General features: G+C 42.3%; 1 long non-coding RNA gene across 7 annotated transcripts; it reads left to right on the forward strand.

The window, feature by feature from the left end:
* Positions 1-3,016: 3,016 nt before the first annotated feature.
* Positions 3,017-7,349, forward strand: LOC125508261. 7 transcript variants are annotated; one of them, XR_007283328.1, is made up of 7 exons: positions 3,017-3,770; positions 3,942-3,995; positions 4,108-4,182; positions 4,637-4,777; positions 4,929-4,973; positions 5,807-5,897; positions 6,914-7,349. It is a non-coding gene; the product is annotated as an uncharacterized LOC125508261 (long non-coding RNA). The 7 variants fall into 7 exon arrangements; XR_007283332.1 differs by having other exon boundaries at positions 7,068-7,349; XR_007283329.1 differs by having other exon boundaries at positions 7,095-7,349.
* Positions 7,350-12,991: the final 5,642 nt, after the last annotated feature.

Consider the following 12,991-nt stretch of genomic DNA (forward strand, 5'->3'; position numbering starts at 1 on the left):
GCAAGGTTTCACATGCTAATGATTTTTTTTCATTTTTTGGAATTTAAATGCCATGTCACTCCAAGCAAACATATGCATGTGTCCATATCGTGAGACAAATATGTTTGGAAATTCCTTCTAATTTACTGCACATGGAATTAACTCGCACACAAGTACACAAATATGATTTTTCAAACCATTATGGTTAGGCGTTGCATGTAGATGTAGTTCAAATTTGAATTACGATCATTAAATGGTTAAAAAATCACTTAAATGTATTTAAAAGGTCAGATGACCCCTAGAATTCTCGAAAATTTCACATTACAGTTGTAGTAGTGCACGTAAAACATAGAAAAAAATTGAAGGCCATAAGACGAAGCTATCTCCCGTTCGTCATCAAGCATGCATTGTTCCCTCTCGGAACCACGAGCCTTCTTGTGAGTTGCTCCGGTTTGTGAGGGGTGTTTGTCCAAACTTTCGTCAAACATGCCAAATTTTTAACAACATCATCTGGGTTGCATGACAGTACATCAACCAAGGTTTCATGTGTTTCTGATGTTTTTTTAATTTTTTTGGAATTAAAATGCCATGTCACTCAATGCATAGATATGCATGTGTCCATCGTGAGGAAAATATGTTTTAAAACTCCTTCTAATTTACTGCACATGGAATTAACTCGCACACAAGTACACAAATATGATTTTTCAAACCGTTCTGGTTAGGCGTTGCATGTAGATGTAGTTCAAATTGGAATTACGATCATTAAATGGCTAGAAAATCACTTAAATGTCTTTAAAAGGTCAAATGACCCCTAGAATTCTCGAAAATTTCACATTACAGTTGTACTAGTGCACGTAAAATGTTGAAAAAATTGAAGGCTGTAAGAGGAAGCTATCTCCCGTTCGTCATCAAATATGCATTGTTCCCTCTCGGAACGACGAGCCTTCTAGTGAGTTGCTCTAGTTTATGAGGGGTGTGTGTACAAACTTTCACCAAACATGCCCATTTTTTACCACATTATCTTGGTGGCATTACATTACATGAAGCAAGGTTTCATGTGTTTCTAATATTTTAATAATTTTTTGGAATTAGAATGCCATGTCACTCCATGCATACATATGCATGTGTCCATGTCCCGAGACAAATATGTTTGAAAAGTCCTTCTAATTTACTGCACATGGAAGTAACTCATACACAAGTACACAAATATGATTTTTCAAGCCATTACGGTTAGGCGTTGCATGTAGACGTAGTTCAAATTTAAATTACTATCATTAAATGCCTATAAAATCACTTACATGTCTTTAAAAGGTCAAATGACCCCTAGAATTTTCCAAAATTTCACATTACAGTTGTAGTAGTGCAGGTTAGACGTAGAAAAAATTGAAGACCGTAAGAGGAAGCTATCTTCAATTCGTCATCAAACATGCATTGTTCCCTCTCGGAACCACGAGCCTTCTAGTGAGTTGCTCTGGTTTATGAGGGGTGTGTGCCCAAACTTTCATCAAATATGCCAATTTTTTTACCACAACATCTTGGTGGCATGATATTACATCAAGTAAGGTTTCACATGTTTTTGATTTTTTTGATTGTTTGGAATTCAAATGCCATGTCACTGCATGCAAACGTATGCATGTATCGATGTCGTGAGATAAATATGTTTGAAAATTTCTTCTAATTAACTGCACATGAAATTAACTCGCACACAAGTACACAAATATTTTTTTTCAAACTGTTATGGTTAGGCGTTCCATGTAGATCTATTTCAAATTTGAAATACTGTCATTAAATGGCTAGAAAATCACTTAAATGTCTTTAAAAGGTCAAATGGCCCCTAGAATTTTCCAAAATTTCACATTACAGTTGTAGTAGTGCATGTTAGATGTAGAAAAAAATTGAAGGCCGTAAGAGGAAGTTATCTCCAGTTTGTCATCAAACATGCACTGTTCCCTCTTGGAACCACAAGCCTTCTTATGAGTTGCTTCGGTTTGTGGGGGGTGTGTGTCCAAACTTTCGTCAAACATGCCAAATTTTGAACAACATCATCTTGGTGGCATGACATTACATCAACCAAGGTTTCATGTGTTTTCTGATATTTTTTAAATTTTTTGGAATTAAAATGCCATGTCACTCAATGCATACATATGCATGTGTCCATATCGTGAGACAAATATGTTTGAAAATTCATTCTAATTTACTACACATGGAATTAACTCGCACACAAGTACACAAATATGATTTTTCAAACTGTTATGGTTAGGCGTTGCATGTAGATATAGTTCAAATTTGAATTACGATCATTAAATGGCTAGAAAATCACTTAAATGTCTTTAAAAGGTCAAATGGTCCCTAAAATTTTCCAAAATTTCACACTACAGTTGTAGTAGTGTATGTTAGATGTAGAAAAAAATTGAAGGCCGTAAGAGGAAGCTATCTCCAGTTTTTCATCAAACATGCACTGTTCCCTCTCGGAACCATGAGCCTTCTTGTGAGTTGCTCCGGTTTGTGGGGGGTGTGTGTCCAAACTTTCGTCAAACATGCCAAAATTTTAACAACATCATCTTGGTTGCATGACAGTACATCAACCAAGGTTTCATGTGTTTCTGATATTTTTTATTTTTTTTGGAATTAAAATGCCATGTCACTCAATGCATACATATGCATGTGTCCATATCGTGAGGCAAATATGTTTGAAAATTCCTTCTAATTTACTGCACATGGAATTAAGTAGCACACAAGTACACAAATATGATTTTTCAAACCGTTATGGTTAGGCGTTGCATGTAGATGTAGTTTAAATTTGAATTACTATCATTAAATGGCTAGAAAATCACTTAAATTTAAACCTATAAAGATGCTAGCCGACCCTCCTACACGGATTGTAGCTCCCTCGGATTGGGATGTTCCTGGCCATTCGATCACGTTGAATCTGGTCAACCGAGCAAGCATCATGGTTGATTTTTGAGGTTCATGACTGGTGGGCCTGGGGTCCCTCCCGATTGGCTGGGCGAAACTTTACTGGGTGAAACTGCCCTTTCCTCGCTCACCAGAGCGTTGCTGCCCTGCTTCGGCGTGGTTCCACGCCAGAGCCGCCACTCCACAAACCCAGCCCTCTTTCCCCTCGACCCCCACAGCGCAGCGCAGCACCACTCTCTCCTCCCTCGTCAGCCGCCACCGGGTCATCTCGCTGGTGTGGAGGAGTAGCGGATCTGGCCGCATCCGAGGCGTGCGGGCGTGGCGGCGGGCATCTCTGGTAGCGGCGGCGATCTGCAGGCAAAATACGATGGCCGGGGCACTCGATTCGATCTAGTGCTGTGGACCGGTCCCTGTAGGAGAGAAAATATGAGGGAGAGAGAGAAAGGAAGAAGAGGAGGGAGAAACAGAGATGAAAGAGGAGAGGGAGGTGTGACGGTGGATGGGAGAGGGTCTCCGGCCGACGCCGGACATTCACATATCTCCCCCTCTCCTGCTCTCGACCACCACCGTGGCCCTCTTCCTCCCCTTCGATTCTCCATCTCCTCTTCCTTGGAGCTAGCTGAGTGGTCCACGATGAGGAAGATGGGGAAGACAGATCCGCCGATGCTGACCGGCAAATTCCGTCGGGCGCTGTCGTGGGAAGAGGCGCACCAGAGTAGCAGCACGGGAGGAGATGAAGGTCGAGGAAGAGGGCAAAGACGCGGGGGTGGAAGAAGATATGCTTGTGGTCATCGCCTTCCGAGACGACGGACCGGGCGATTCAGATTTCTCTCGTTCCTTGCCTCAATGACATGCTCTGCTTCTTCAGCTTGCAGGTTCTGGCCTTTCTCTTCTCCTCTTGTTGGCTTGCACTCTGATCAAGCCATGCTGCATATTGCCTCTGATTTCTTGCACTTTGATCAATCCATGGTGCATACTGCCTAGGATTTGCTTATTTGAGTGTGCTTTTAGACATAAATTTTGATTTGTTTGTCTTTCATTTTTAGGGATATAAGGAGAGAACTCTATTGTTGGCAGTGATTGCATCATTTCCACAAGTGGTATGGTTGAATTTTTTTATGTGGACGGATGGCATGATTTGTATGTAACTTTGGAGATTCTGAGTTAGGTAAGAAAATGATGACAACCATTTGTTGTTTTTCATTTCTTTAGGGATGAGGAGAGAGCTCTATTGTTGGCATGGACTGATGGCATGATCTGTACGTAAGGTTGAAGATTCTGAATTAGGTAAGAAAAAGATGACAGTCACTTCGTTTCAGTACATCATTTACTGAATATTTCTAAGCTTTGAACTGTAAAATAATGGAAGAAACTTAAGGCTAGACACCACATGATTTTTTTATTTGAATTCATAATTAGACACTTGAATTTAGCTTCATACATATCATATGATACCTTGGAAGCCCATATTGTAAATTTATTCAGTTTCCATGACAGAATCTCATTGTAGAATTTACCTTCTGTTTTCGGATGCCCATGTATTACGTTGCTCTCTGATTCAATTTATACGCATTTAGCAGTTTACCTTTATCATGTTATCCTGTTCTTACCATACCATGTGGTAGCTAAATGTTCGGAGTTAGTATTGTTTTTCAGCTATTTGTAATTGGTCAGCTACTTCCATTTTGGACGATTAATTATTTGCATGAACATTAAGAGAATGGCTTCTATTGCCTTACAGTGGTAACCTGAAAAGTGCCTTACATGAGGACTGCTGGTGATCTTATATACTTATATGTATATATTTTCGTTATGAAGAACAAGTGAGAAATCACTGATGCACATGGATGACAGCTTTCCCACGATGAAACAAAACTGAGAGGTGATCTGCTCCACTTTCTAATATATCCATATATCACAGGGGAATGATAGTTAGTTTTAGTAGGGATTAGTGGTTCGTCGCAATTTTTCTAGCTCCAAATGATATAGAAGGCAGTCAAGTTCCATCCTCTGATTTCTTGTAGTTTTTGTAGGACCTACTAGGATGCATACCTTTAGGACTGTATCTACTGGTTCAGGTGAAAATTGATCTCTATTTGGTTTATTCATTTCATTTTTGCATTTGGTTCTGCTTGTCCTTGGTATGCTCTTCCATCTTGGCTGCTCTGCTAGCCTGCTTCTCCTCTCCAACTCACGTAAATGGACTGTTCTTTTATTTGTCTACGGAACAAATCTTCTTTTACATGTCTGTTCTCTGTTCCATAGCATGCTGGTACTCTGACCACTTCATATCCATGTATTTAGTAGGTTCTATGATCTCTTGTGTTGCACTGTTGCTGTCTCTCGAACTCGTGCTTTGTTGCATCTTTGTTCTGCTCCTCAAGGTTTGCTTGCTTTCTGTCTAGCTAAAATGCTTTTCTAGATCTGGCAGGGCGTTGTGTATTGTTCGGCTTTATGCTGCTTATATTTCATGCATGCGGGTGAGCAGGATGTGTCCGCATATTTCAGTCTTTATACATGTTTTGGAAGCCGTGGTAGTGGCGTAGCGCAGTGTCCTTTATGACACTTTCGTATATGTGTGAGTTCGCAGAGGACGTGTGTGTACTTTCTGGGGTAGAACTCGAATTGCGGGGGATGGTTGTGCTTATGTTTGGTCACTGCTGGTCTGTTCTTTTACTTCAGCGCATGAAAACCCGCAACTACTATCAAGCGAACCACAAGTAACTAAACTTCCAATTTGGTGATGTACGCACAGATCTAGCTGATCCCAAATGCTTGAGTATTTTAGTTCTATTGATTGGTAGCATCTATATTATTAGATACATTCCTACGGACGTGCTTCTTTAGTGTGCCCTTCTCTCATCTCATAGTTATCTTATATCTTATTTGTTGTTCTAAATAATTGTTGTAGGAGGGAGCAGCAGGTAGAAGAAATCCAAAGCCAATTTCGCTCAGCTGTAGCGTCTTCCATTGACAATAAAACTGCACAGCAGCCTAATGTGGTTAGTTCTTGCAATTAAAAACACAAATCTTTCAGTTTCTCTCCATTCGCTGGTAAAAAAGCATAGTGATTTTCCTCTATAAATACCCAACTATAGAATACCTTAGTTAAATCAATCAATAGTGAGTTGTATTACTAGAGACGTACTTAAGAAAATGCCCTTAGGTGTGACACTCTACATGGTTACCTTCTTTAGTCCCAGTTATTTATCATACTGAGATAACACTCTTCCAAGCGGAATGTTTGTTTTTATATACTTCTAGATGCTAATTTACTGTTCTTGATTTTGGCGGGGATATTCCTTCATTTGCTTGGTTGGCTGTCAATGCTCACCAATTTTTGAATATGTCCCATGGCTAAATTTAGTCCAACATTTCCCGTATGTATCTTCTTCTGCTATCAATGTTAATTCTGCCATAAGCATATTACTCTCCTAGCATTTTTTTCTTTCGATGAAAAACACAGACACTTGTTCAGTTTTTTACTACACAGAAAAAGATAAGTTCAATTTGGTTTCTAATGTTCATGTCGGCCTTTGCCTAAGCAAAGAAAGGTAACCAGTTTATATTGTAATCTGGTTTTTAGTTTGTCTTTGATTCAACCTTTTTTTGTGTGTGTTGTCTAACTGTTAGATTGTCTGGAACATCTCAGAACAACCTTTCGTGTCCCCGATATTATCTCGTTTCCTGAACAATATTATTTTATTTGCTTTATCTGCCACCATGAATTCCTATAGTTGCTTTCTCTCCTTCCAATTGATATTCTTAGATGTGATTCTATTAGAAATTTTGTGCCACGACAGAAGTAATGGTTGATTGTTCTGGTTTAGCCTTTATGTCAGTTGTTGCTGAGGGTCCAGTTTCTCATTTTTCAGATTTTGTAGTAGCAGGGCTGTGTATAATATGGATAACTGAACTGGTGTTTAGGGGTTTCAGTGCAGGACTGCTACTTGCTCGATTAGTTAGATCGACTGGTGTTAGATTTCAGTGAGGAGTGATGTTTCAGTTTCGATTGCAGGGCTTCGAGATGCACCATGAGGATTGAAACGAGTCTTATACAGGGCTGCTAAATTATTATGCTTTTGGTCTTTCCTGAATTTAATTACCATAAATACTTCCAGAATACCTCTTATAATAGGGAAGTTTGTTGTTAACAACACTGATTTTGCCAGTTTGTGGAACATGCTTCATTTTTGCAGGTAAAGAGAAGGAAAAGAGAACATTGGAGAAAAAGGCAGCAGGACGGATTCTCTAAGCTTTCTCATATGTTTGAACAATTAGAAGATAGTTACAATCATTTTTCTCTTGCCTTATTAAATCTTGATGTTAATAGGCTTTGGAAGGTACTATGCACCCCGATCAAGGTTTACAGAATTTGCACCATCCTATTACAGTTTGTTCTAATGACATAATTGACCAGTTCTTCCTTGAGTAAATTAATATTGTAGATGCTACTCCTTTGTGCATTGTTACATAGAGTTATAATTGTGAAGGTGTGTACACATCAACAACTAATTCCCATGATCCTATTACAGTTTGTTTTAACGACAAAATTGAGCAGCTCTTACTTGAGTAAATTGTGCAGCTCTTGAGTAAATTAGTATTGCAATTACTAACCTTTGTGCATTCCGATACAACTCTACTGAAATACTACTTTCTTATGCCCATTTTAAACCGAGACCTGACTTTACATCATTTGTATTCTCATCCATTCTCCTGAATTTTAGTCCGCTTAAGCAATGCTATGACCTGACACTCCATGTATATATGAAAAAAATGACCGCAATTTTGTTGTTGTGATTTGGTCAATCCTTGGCGTTTTGATTCCTACTAATCTCTCCTTTGTTTGGCAACTGATGCCACCCGAAGGGCTGCCAGCCCAAGACAACATTGATAATATCCTTCGCATATTTGGAAGGCGCGGAACAATGTCGTTTCAACTTCGTCAGGTGCCGGCCCAAGGATGTTATTTGTCGCTGATGTTTTTTTTATATATTTTGAAATGAGGCAAAAGACTTGTCATTTTCATTGATTAAAAAGATAGTGAGAATTGCTCGTTTATTGAGGAAAACCGGGCTAAAACCAATGCAACTCAACTCACAAAATATGGGTACCACTGGCCAACCTGGCCACATGCTAACAGATGGCTAAACACGCGAACAATCGACAACTCCGACTTTGAAGACGAGCTTCGCAAGGAAAATATGTAGGACTTGCATTGATTATGCCCTCCGCAAATGACCACTGAGTGTCTATCATTGTCATCACTTGGACTTGCTTAGAAATCAACGCTCCCGAAACGGCCGCCTCAACAAACCACATTGTTCACATGGAGTGTAGACAACTTTGTTGCTGATGTGAATATCTCTGGATGTGATGTCCGTCGTTCACATCTTATAGAATATATAACTTTGTGCTACTAAATTAGAATCTGTATATACATCTCATTATAGACAATAAAATACCATTTTTTTCCTACTAAAGAGGATTAGATTTGTTACATACATTTTGTTTCAAATAGAGCTCTATGTTACCAAATTTAATTGTGTATATACATCTGTTGTTGATAACAAGCCCTGTTTTTCCCATGTAAGAAAGATTAAATTTTTGTCATATGTGCGTATCCGTAACTATATCAACTAAACTATGGATTCCTTTTCATCGCTAACATCGAATCAACAGGTCTCTGCGCCAAATGGCGCAACGGGTCCACTAGTATCTTCAAAAGGTCAAATGACCTCTAGAATTCTCGAAAATTTCACATTACAGGTGTAGTAGTGCATGTAAAACGTAGAAAAAAAACTGAAGGCCGTAAGAGGAAGCTATCTCACGTTCGTCATCAAACATGCATTGTGTAACGCCCTCGATGCGGCTATATCTCCCACGTGTCGAAGCACGACTTAGAGGCATAACCGCATTGAAAGCAATGTCGCAAGTGAGGTAATCTTCACACAACCCATGTAATACATAAGGGAAAAAGATACATAGTTGGCTTACACTCGCCACGTCACACAAATAACATAAATAACATTACATTCATCCAAATACACTCAAGGTTCGACTACGGAACCAAAATGAAGAAGACTACCCCAAAAGCTACACAGATCCCCGAACGTCCCAACTGGGCTCCACTACTGATCAACTGGAAACGGAACAACATAGCGAACACAATCTTCATCGAGCTCCACCTTGAGCTTGGTTGCGTCACCTGCGCGGTTCAACGGCACCTGCAAGCTGGTTTTGGGAGTATCTGTGAGTCATGGGGACTCAGCAATCTCACACCCTCGCGATCAAGACTATTTAAGCTTATGGATAAGGTAAAGGTATGAGGTGGAGTTGCAGCAAGCCACTACCATATATGGTGGCTAACATACGCAAATAAGAGCGAGAAGAGAAGGCAAAAGCATGGTCGAGAAAGTATATGATCAAGAAGTGATCCTAGAACAACCTACGTCAAACATTACTCCAACACCGTGTTCACTTCCCGGACTCCGCCGAGAAGAGACCATCACGGTTACACACGCGGTTGATGCATTTTAATTAAGTTAAGTTTAGGTTCTCTACAACCGGACATTAAAAAATTCCCATCTGCCCATAACCGCAGGCACGACTTTCGAAAGATCAATCCCTGCAGGGGTTTCCCAACTTAGCCCATCACAAGCTCTCACGGTCAACGAAGGATATTCCTTCTCACAGGAAGACCCGATCAGGCTCGGAATCCCGGTTACAAGACATCCTCGACAATGGTAAAACAAGTCCAGCAAGACCACCCAGATGTGCCGACAAATCTCGATAGGAGCTGCACATATCTCGTTTTCAGGGCACACCGGATGATCAAGACGTCGGGTAGGCCAGCCCAGAGTTTCCCCTGGTAGCCACCGGACATCGCTCAGTTTGGACCAACACTTAGACAAGCACTGGCCCGGGGAGTTAAAATAAAGTTGACCCTCGGGATGCGCGACTCCCAAGGGAAAAAGACTAGGTGGCGAATGGTAAAACCAAGGTTGGGCCTTGCTGGAGGAGTTTTATTCAAAGCGAACTGTCAAGGGGTTCCCATAATACCCAACCATGTAAGGAACGCAAAATCCGGGAACATAATACCGCTATGACGAAAACTAGGGTGGCAAGAGTGGAACAAAACACCAGGCATAAGGCCGATCCTTCCATCCTTTACCAAGTATATAGATGCATTAATTAAATAAGAGATATTGTGATATCCCAACAATAATCATGTTCCAAAACATGAAACAACTCCAATCTTCACCTGCAACTAGCAACGCTATAAGAGGGGCTGAGTAAAGCAGTAACATAGCCAAACAACGGTTTGCTAGGACAAGGTGGGTTAGAGGCTTGGCTTAACAATATGGGAGGCATGATAAGCAAGTGGTAGGTATCGCAACATAGGCATAGCAAAAGAGCGAGCAACTAGCAACCAAAGATAGAAGTGATTCTGAGGGTATGGTCATCTTTCCTGCAAAGTTCTCCGAGAAGACGAAAGCTTGATCCTCGAAAACGTACTCAACGGGTCCTCGAACACGAACTCGTCTCCCGGCTCTACCCAAAGCAAGAACACAAGCAAAAGGAGACACAACCTGGCCTCAACTTGGAAATCCAAGAGTTCCACTGGAAAGAGGAGTTGATTTAGGTTGAAATCGATATAAAGATCACCGGAATCGGATGCACGGTTTGGAAATGGCAAGCAAAACAAATATGGCACCGGTCTGCGATAATCAGCACCGAGACCGCATAAATGCATCAAGAAACAACATTCTACAGCACTCCCTATGGCAACAAAATACATGGCAGAGATCACTCATGATGCTTAACAAAAGATCAACACTGAGCTACGGGCTAATTCAACTCAATAACAGGTTCAAACAAGCATGGCAAAAGTGCAAAAAGATAACAGGTTACAGACTTAGAGAAAATAAACACAAGTCAGAATTTATCATCAGGAAAGCAATCTTTAGAGCAAGGAACAACATGCTACAGGAACATATCATGGCAAATCAAGGCATGGCATGAAGCTACTCAAAGCATACAATAAAAGTCCCTTAGTGACCATGAGCCAAAAGGGATCAGAAAATACAATTGCAAGCATGTGAACATAGCAAAATCAAAACAGATTCAGACTTAGTGAAAAACTGGAGCATGGCAAAACAGACATCAAGTAGGCATGTTTACGAGCTCGATACACTCACCATAAGGCATTGCATGATAACCTAAGCATACACCCATCAAGTAGACATGGCATAGAAGCTAGACATGGCAAGAACAACAACATAGCATGCACGGATCAACTACAACAAGCTTGGCAAAATTGAAAAACATGTTAACAATCTGCCAGGAACATTTTATAGCAAAAGTAAAGCTCGATTGACTTGAGCTAGGGTGCTCCATAAATGCAAACAAAGACATGGATGGATAGAGCACCACAATATCTATAAAACATCCTTACTGATCATGCTCAAAAGAGGCACGGATCACTAGGAAACAACATGAACATATGGCATAAAAACAATAACAGGACAAGGACTTCGAGAAATTCTAAGTCCCTGAAATCAGCAACATTGAGTAAGCTACTTTGCATGCTTGTGCTAATCACCACGAAGATCGCAAAAATACATGGCATACACCCCTGTAAAGATGGCATGGCATACATCAAAACACATGTAGAGCTCAAGATCATAGCATGCACACATTAATCATGGCAAAAATGACAAAAGTGCAAAAGCTGATAAGAAATTGAAACTAACATCACATAGCCCTCTTCCAACAGCATTTCGGGCATCAAGATGAGCTCAAATGAAAATGATGCAATGAGATGAAATGGAGAACTCGTCGAGACGAACATTTCGTTATGCTACACGCACGAATCGGAGCAACGGTGACGAAGTTATGATGCGATGAAAAATGCATAAAATTACTGAGACTTAGTGGAATTTCAACCTCGCAAAAGTCAACCCGGGATGGAGAGAAGCGGGATGGCGCGGATCCGGATCGAGACGGGGTGTTTGGTTGGATGAACTGGTGGATCTGATCCACCCTCTCCAGATCCGGTGACGGAGGAGGATCTCCGGTGAGGGGCGGCTCCGGTCGGCGTAGCTTCTCCGGCGAGCTCGAGCGGGGCCAGGGCGGCGAGGTGGGGCGGAGCAAGGAGGGTCCCGCTAGGTGGCGGCCGAAGGTGGCGGCGCCGGCAAGAGCAGGTTGGGGCGGCGGAGGCGCGGCGCAAGGTGGCGACGATGCGGTTCGGCGACGGGCGGCGGCATCTCCCAGGCGGCGGCACGAAGAACTCCGGCGAAGGGTGGCGCAAGTCCGGCGACGGGCAATGAGCTGCGGTGCGGGCACGCGCCCGTGGGCGTGCGGCGGTGCGGACCGGGCCCGCGGGGGCCGGATCTGGGCCCCGCGGGCGGCGCGGTGGTGGAAGGCGGCGGTGACAAGTGGCGCTGCGGGATTGGGCGCGACGGACGGCGGTGATGACGTGTCACCTCCCGGTTGGTCGGGGCGATGTGGCGGCAGGGTGGATGCGTCCGTCGGCGAGACGGACATGTCCGGCGGCGCTAAGGGAGTTAGGGTAGGGTTTGATCTGTGCGGATTTTCAGGGAGAGCCAGATATATATAGGTAGAGGGAGCTAGGAGAGTCCAAATGAGGTGCGGTTTTCGTCCACGTGATCGTGATCGAACGATCTAGATGATGGAGGGGGGTTTAGGTGGGTTTTTGGGCCACTTTGGAGGGGTGTTGGGCTGCAACACACACGAGGCCTTTTCGGTCCCTCGGTTAACCGTTGGAGTATCAAACGAAGTCCAAATGGCACGAAACTTGACAGGCGGTCTACCGGTAGTAAACCAAGGCCGCATGACAAGTCTGAGTCCAATCCGAGAACGTTTAACACCCGCACACGAAAAGAGGTAGAAAGGGACACCGGATGACATAGGAGCGCCGGATTGCAAAACGGACAACGGGGAAAATGCTCGGATGCATGAGACGAACACGTATGCAAATGCAATGCACATGATGACATGATATGAGATGCATGACACGCAAGCAAATGACAAGGCAACAACAGCGAATAACTGGAAGACACCTGGCACATCG

The sequence above is a fragment of the Triticum urartu genome, chromosome 5 (assembly GCF_003073215.2).
Source record: "Triticum urartu cultivar G1812 chromosome 5, Tu2.1, whole genome shotgun sequence".
NCBI lineage: Eukaryota > Viridiplantae > Streptophyta > Magnoliopsida > Poales > Poaceae > Triticum > Triticum urartu.